This window comes from Aplysia californica, unplaced genomic scaffold (genome assembly GCF_000002075.1).
Source record: "Aplysia californica isolate F4 #8 unplaced genomic scaffold, AplCal3.0 scaffold00163, whole genome shotgun sequence".
In the NCBI taxonomy this organism is placed as follows: domain Eukaryota; kingdom Metazoa; phylum Mollusca; class Gastropoda; order Aplysiida; family Aplysiidae; genus Aplysia; species Aplysia californica.
This window is the reverse complement of record NW_004797433.1, coordinates 639,316-646,803: the sequence shown is the minus strand read 5'-3', so window position 1 is coordinate 646,803 and position 7,488 is coordinate 639,316. Positions and strand designations below refer to the sequence as shown.

The window sequence follows — 7,488 nt, the reverse complement described above, 5'->3', positions numbered from 1 at the left end:
GAGAGAGAAAGAGAGAGAGAGGAGAGAGAGAGAAGAGAGAGAGAAAGAGAGAGAGAGATAGAGAGAGAGAGAGGGAAAGTGTATGGCCCCTTTTAACGATAAGGTTGCTTTACAAGGCTGAGCTTCCGAATTTAACACCTATCTCTGTTGACACCGAGGATTGTACATGGAGAGTCTTACAGACTCCCCAAACAATCCAAGTTCAAGGCTGCCCAAGAAGGTATTCGAACCAGAGCCATCCGCACTATAACCCAGAAAAATTCAGACAGAGAAAAAGCTCCATAAAAGTCTTGTCTACGTGAAGATGCAAAGGGAGACAAACATAATCATGATTGTAATTGTAGATGTAAGTGTTTTTACACCCCCATCGATACAATTTAGATAATTTAGGAGGTGAGCTTCGAACCTTCTTGTCAGGACCAACCCGGGCGGAGAGGGATGCAACATTCCAGCAGAAAGACCCAGAAACTCGATAAAACATTTTCCCCACTCGGGAATCGAACTCAGGTCTCCTGCATGCGACGGCAAAACGCCCAACCGCTGTACCACTGAGGCCGGTGTGATTGACATTACTCCTTAGTATGTTATTTTAGCGCATCATGATTGAGATGAGAGGCCTTTCAAACACGTACATACGTCAAATCTTTGTTATTATATATTACATTTATAGTTAGAGCTCTTCACAATTTTATAAAAATCAGTTTGAGCTCCCCATTCGAAACTGACTTGACCTATTAGGCAACTTGGGTTGGGGGGAGGTGGGGGGGGTTGAGGTGGCTCTCCACTCTCTCTGTGAGACCACTTTAGACCGCCGTGACTTCGTACGCGAAAGATTTTTTTAACTTAGCTTAAGAAAGAAGGGTCGAAATTTGCTTTTACCCTCGACTGGAGTTCGCATAATAAAAAAAGGGGAAAATACTACAGTCATACATAAACGCCACACGACGGGCAGAGTGGAAGAAAAAAAATGTGTGGATCGTGGTGAAATTAGGCGCTCGCCAACATGATGAAATCAAAGAAACTGGCAGAACTGACGAACGCCTGATTCCATAGCGTTGTGATACGCTATAAATTGTAATTCGATTATGGAGTGAACACTACAGGGGGGAAACGACAGTCACACTAACGAGATTTTCAGAAATGTTAGTTTTGAAGTTTCGAACCTCATGGCCTGAAGAGTGATTTAAAAAGGTCATTCAAAGTAAACTTGTTCAACCTACTACAATCATGGTCTCCACTCTCAGCGGGGCCACGTTACGTTTAATTCATTTTTAGAATGTCCGAGTGGGGGGGGGGGGGTGGAAATTAATTGTACCCACTGTTTTCCCCTTCATTTACACACGGACCTTGCTGTTGCTCGATTATCCTTATTGTTTACGAGTAGCGAGTTTATGTTTAAACATCCATGGGCCATAACTCGAAATAATACGAAATGTAACTCTGCAGTTTTTGTCCCTGATGGCTTCACGTCGCTGGCCAACAGTTCAAATGTCCTTAGCCCGAAATTTTGAGAACAAAAAAAAAGAAGCTTATTGCAGTTTCTTAATCTGTGGTATCGTTTGAATATATCCGTGAAATACTTGGTCAAAATCAAAATTCTAAATGTTGAAAAATCAAGAAAAGACTCATAAGGAAGGTTCAACTTGTAAAGGAATTGGAACGTTTTATTTTGAAATCTCCTAAAAAAACTGCTTTCAGGGTTAAGGACATTCAGCTTGCCGACAAAGTGCTTTAAGCCAACAACAGACACAGCATAGATCATTTAAGAGACGCGCTGCTTCGACTTTCTAGGGCCAACCAGGGCTGTGTGAGCTTCCGAACCCCAGCAAGTAGACAGAGGTAGTCAATAAAAATCTCCCCCTACTCGGAACTCGAATTCGAGGAGGATAACCGCTACACCACCGACCCCGGTCCGATAGAGGAAAAACTTGTGCACATCTTTAGAAATGATCACATATAGATAGCTTAGAACAGTGTATTCTCAGCCTTCTGCACAGACTTGCATTAAAATATCGCTACCATAGATTTACAAAGTTCTATCTGCCCAGTACCTAGTTTTGAGAAATTTGACGTACAAGAGGTTGACTTTCTCAACATGACAAGCTTTTTCGAGTGCAATTCTTTGAAAGTCTCGATAACGACTCTAAATAATTTTACGATATCGATAGAACAGATAGCACATTTTGGTTTTTGACCTTATGGTCTTTATATCTAAAAACGGAAAAGAACAGAAAGAAAAATTAGAAAGAACTTTGCCATTCTTAAGTAACGGTATGGCGTAGACTATACCATGCACCCTGACATATGCTCGGTTCACTATGGAACGCACCATTTGAGCCTAAGGAAGAACATAGGGGGAAAAGGGGGAGGGGTGCGGGAGGGGTTCAGCGCAAATTAGACGATAGCAAAGCTCGCGTTTTGCTTCTCAGTCATTTGAGCGTAATGATGAGGCCCAACTGTGTCCACCCTTCGCAGACTTTTTTTTTTCCATAGCTAAGAGCGGCAGCTATGACAGCGCGCGGTCTAGGGGTACGGTATATATCTATGGCCTCTTGTCACAATTATTATTTCTTTAGTCTTGTTGGTTACACGCAGTAAAGCATTTTCTTTAATTTTTGTTTTAATTTATAAGAGCGTGCACCTACTTCCTAAGATGCTGCGACGCTGTGTGCTCCCCAACAAAGATGGTGATTGAAGGAAGGGGGGGAGACGAAACGGTTAATTTGAATGAACAAGCTAGCTAAGAGAGTCATTGTAAAGCTATGGTAGATGAGAGCCTGCATAAATGGGGTTGGGAGAAGCGGTGGGGGTGGGGTTGGGCTTGACTATGAATTATAAGCAGCCCCTTTAGTCTGTATCTTTGAAAAAACCCAACACATAACCATGTGTTTTGAAAAGTTGTGTTTTTGAATGTTTCGTTTTGAAAGGTGTTTGTTTTACTCTTGGACCGGCCGTCAAAGCTTCAGCACCTGACACGGGCACGGTAAGATACTGTTTTTGACTTGTAGATGTTTTACGGCCCTATCGATACCATTTAGGTTATTTAGGAGACGGGCTGCTTTGATCTTGCCAGTCAGGCCCAACATAAGATGAAATGGCAGATTTGTTCCAACAGATAAACAGAAACCCACCATAAAAACCCCCTTTCCTTAAGTGAATCGAACTCAAATCTTCTGCAAACGAGGGTGCAGTGCCTAAACGCTATACCACAAACGCAGGTGGGAACCCTGCAAGAGCAAAGAAAAATACATTTATTGAATAAAATACAAACACAGGCATGCGCAAGCAATTCACACAATTATCATCAATTCTTATGACTAACATTTTCCTGGTTTGAACAATAACCATTCGTTTCGCGACAGCAAACATGAAAATCACATGATCTGTGAGTAAAAGTGTGAGAAACATGTTACTATGCATGGTACGAACTTTATCAATGGAACAGTGATGGGTTTTTAACACAGTCAATCTTCTTACGTGCACAAACAACAGTGGAAGTCTAGATTTATCATGTTAACAGATACCCTCACAAGAAATGATAGCACTAATAACAATAATGATAATGATATATCGCACAAGAAGAGCTCAATGGAGAAACAAAATGTGACACACCGTTTCAAGTTACAGGTCGTTTAGGCTACATATTATTTCTTAAAGTATTCAAAGTGAAATAAGCCTACCATAGTAGGGTGTATCATAGCAAAAGAATACAGTCGAATCACTATAATATATATAACTGTGGGTGTTTTACGCCCTAAAAATCGACGTTATTTAGATAACAAAGGAGGTGCCTTGCATCGATCCTTGCCTGTCAGGGCATGCTCAGACTGATAGAGATACAACGCCCTAACTCAATTACACCCCCCCCCCCCCTTTTTCCCCTTTTTTCTCTGCACGAGAATCTAACACCTGTCTTCTGCGCGCGACGGCCAAGAATATTCATTACTCCATAGTCGCTGGATACAGTTTGGGTACAGAGTTCTCAAAGTATTGAAAAGAGTGAACCTACCTAAGTTGAATGTATAAATACAAAATAATAAAATAACGATGAGCCACAGGTTTTATAGATACCTTGAACGAGATAAATTCTCCTTGAGTCGGCTTACTTGTTCACATGATGTAGCACATTCCGTCTTTTCATTGAGCCCTATAAGTATAATGATTATTTCGCTCATCCATTTTCAAAAGTACACCAGCTTTATGCTATCTCGCATATATTCCATTTTCCCGCCTTTGACGTAAACAGCCATGAAAACACTAAATTCCAGATGCAAAAATGGTAGTTGGTACAACATAGAGCTGGTATTCTGCCCAACCCGAGAATTAAACATAATGAAGTTTGATTCAAAGAGGATATTTTTCAACAGCCTTAGCAACTAGCAACTCTAGAATTACTAAGTTCTATCTGCTCAGTACCTATTTTAGAGAAATTTGACTTGCATGATTTTGAGTTTCACAACATGTCAAGCTTTTTTTAACGCAATTCGTTGAATATCTCAATTACAACTTCGAATAATCTTACGATTTTGATAGAGCATCAAATGGAACATTAGGCTTTTGACCTCATTGTCTTAGTAACTCAAAACAGTCAAATATGCCAGATAGATCTTTGTAATTGTAAGGTGACAAACTGTGACAAAACTCTCTACAAGTAGTTGGAACTCTGAGTCAGAACAAGATATCACTTAGCTCAAGAGAAAGTCCTGTGCAATCTATAAAGTATTATTACTCCTACATACCTTTTCATTTTCTGACCCAATCTCAGGTACCCGGAAGCATTCGGTGCAAACTGATACTGTATATGTATGGGCGCTCAAACACCAGCATAATAATACTATCTTTCAATATTTTTAGCCAGGTACTCATTCCCACCTGGGTGAAGCAGGGAGTATTCGCGTAAAGTGGTTTTCTCAGTTACACAAGTTTTAACATGGAAAGGTTGCAAAACCACTATCTTACGGTTACTAGGCGGACTGCCTATTCATCAAACAAACCGTCAAGCAACCGTAATATTAAAAGAACCCCGGATATACAGCTCACAAACAGAAACTAAAAGACAGCTAACATACGAATATAATATAATATACAAAACTTCATACCAAGACAGTAATGTACAGTCGAACCTGCTCTAACGATCTCATATCCAAGACAACCACTTGTAAAAAACGACCACTCCTCACGTTTCACTTTGCATTTTTTTTTTTATCATTACAATAACAATGTCCAAGACATCAACCTGCCTAAGATAACCACTTTTCCCTCGACAATGGGTGGTCGTCTTGGACAATTTCAATAGTACATTCACCACTTCTATAAAGTCAAGTGCAGCTTATGTATGAGCCTGCTATGAATCATCAGTCAGGAAATAATAGCCCCCATAGTAATTTCATTGTATTCCCATGACGATTTCGATATAGTCCCACCATCATTTCAATATCATCGTCCAAAATAATTAAAATTTAATCTACTTAAAACTTCAATATATTCCCTTTAAGTTTCAAAACAGTCCCATAATAATTTCAGTACAGTCCCATATGATTTCAATTTTTCCCCAAGGAAGTTTCAATGTAGTCCCATCCCTGAATAATTTTCACTATAGTCCCTTAATAATTCTAATAAAGTCACAGCATGATTTCAATATAGTCCCGTTTTAATTTCAATACAGTCATAGTTTTACAAAAGGGTCAGTACTTTTTATATTGGTATTGACCAACAGATGCACATTAAAATTTATCCACAAGGACACAGTAAAACTTAGATATGACGAAACCTCAGTGCCAAAAGCCTAATACCCATCTATTACCAAATCCTAGCGAGAAGATCAGCTTCTGTAAACAAGTCACTCAAATTGCTTTGGTGAAATGGTAAAATGATATAGGTTTAACGCCCCTATCAACACCAGTAGGTTATTTAAGAGGCAGGGCTTCTGATTTTAACTTCCATGTCCGAAAGGACCTCGCCAAACAGGAATTTCGTGTAAAGTACCTTTCCCAAAGGCACGACGTCGGACCGAGCTGAGGCTTGAACCCTCAATCTCACGATTACGGGTCCAGTATTGGGCTACCATGCCACCCAAATTATTTTTTTCCCCTGTTAATCCTAACAAAACATAGGTTAATCAGATTTCTTCGGATATCCGGATTGTAGTATTATCAATGATTTGGGCCCAGCAAGCAGGTTCCTTGCATGTAGACTAGGAGCCCCTGTTCTCCCTGCAGTTTTCACCATCACAAAAACGTTTCTTTTTTCCTACAGTGCCATCTAATAGCTACGATCACTCCCACTGATACTACTCATATAATATATTTGACATTCTTTGCTGTTAAAAATAATGCAAATCTATTTGCGCCTCCATCGATACAATTTGGATTATATAGGAGGCGGGCTGCTTCAACCATGCCTGTCAGGTCCGAATTGGACTGAGGCAGCAGACAGACGGACACACTCCGTAAAACAAATCTTTCGATATGGGTATCGAACGCCAATCTGTTTCATGTAACAGTGAAGCGCCTAAACGCTTCAGCACACACTTCGGTTCCTGCTGTTGCTTCATCATACATTCCTACACTTCCCTCATGGGTTTTCCATCTGAACAGTCTATTTCCCAACAGACAAATACCAACAGTTAATCAACAGCAAGTGCAAGAGAGAATAAATTCAGGTTACAAAGTTTGCAATCCTTGTTTTCAGACAAACATGGGACTATTGGAAAGTGAGAGAAAAGTGAGACGACAATTTTGATAAGTCTAATTACAAGTACTTATCATAGTTTCGAAATATGAGTCCGTGGTCTTGAATTCCTGGTAAAAGTTTTAATTAAGAAAATTAATAACGAAAGGAACTTGCTTCTGATGCCGAGGTACTTGACTGCACATCAAATTCCTGAGAGCTCGGTTGATAGAAAACTTTGGACTTTTTGTATTTGAATCTTGACAGCTGAGAGTTTACTTCCTTACCTTTGGCATTTCTCTACCTGTTCTTGTTTTCGACACTCTCGTACACGCAATTTTCTCAGTCTTTCCACTTCTCCTTCCTTCACACGGCCTCCCCCCTGTCCCCCTCAAACAGCTTTTGTCTCTCCTTCAACGCCTCCTCGTTCGCCTTGACTGCCGCGTGATTCTCTTCAGCCTTCAGGTCTCGTCTCAACCGCTTCAGAATGGCGTTTTTGATGCACCAGTAGATCTTTTTACAGAAAAACAGCAACGCCGCAACGCACACGCCAAACAGACCGACTATGAACACGCCTGGGGAGAGAGGAACACTTTTAAAAAAGTGTACTTATAAATGTTCAGGGATCCAGTCTACACTATGTAGACAATTAAAAAGGCGGGTTGCCTTTGCTCTGCCTCTCTTTCTTTTTCTTTCTCATTTCTCATTTTTTTCTATCACATATTCAACCCCGCTCCCTTGCCACTGTATATAGTTTTGTATATTATTGTACGATATGTTGAAACACACACGCACGCACACACACACACACACACACAC

General features: G+C 40.3%; 1 long non-coding RNA gene across 1 annotated transcript in view; it reads right to left on the bottom strand.

The window, feature by feature from the left end:
• Positions 1 to 841: 841 nt before the first annotated feature.
• LOC101856097 overlaps positions 842 to 7,488 on the bottom strand; it is an 8,379-nt gene continuing 1,732 nt past the window's right edge. Inside the window, exon 3 of the long non-coding RNA XR_004858519.1 lies at positions 842 to 7,244. This is a non-coding gene — a long non-coding RNA (uncharacterized LOC101856097). The remainder of the gene's footprint in view (positions 7,245 to 7,488) is intronic.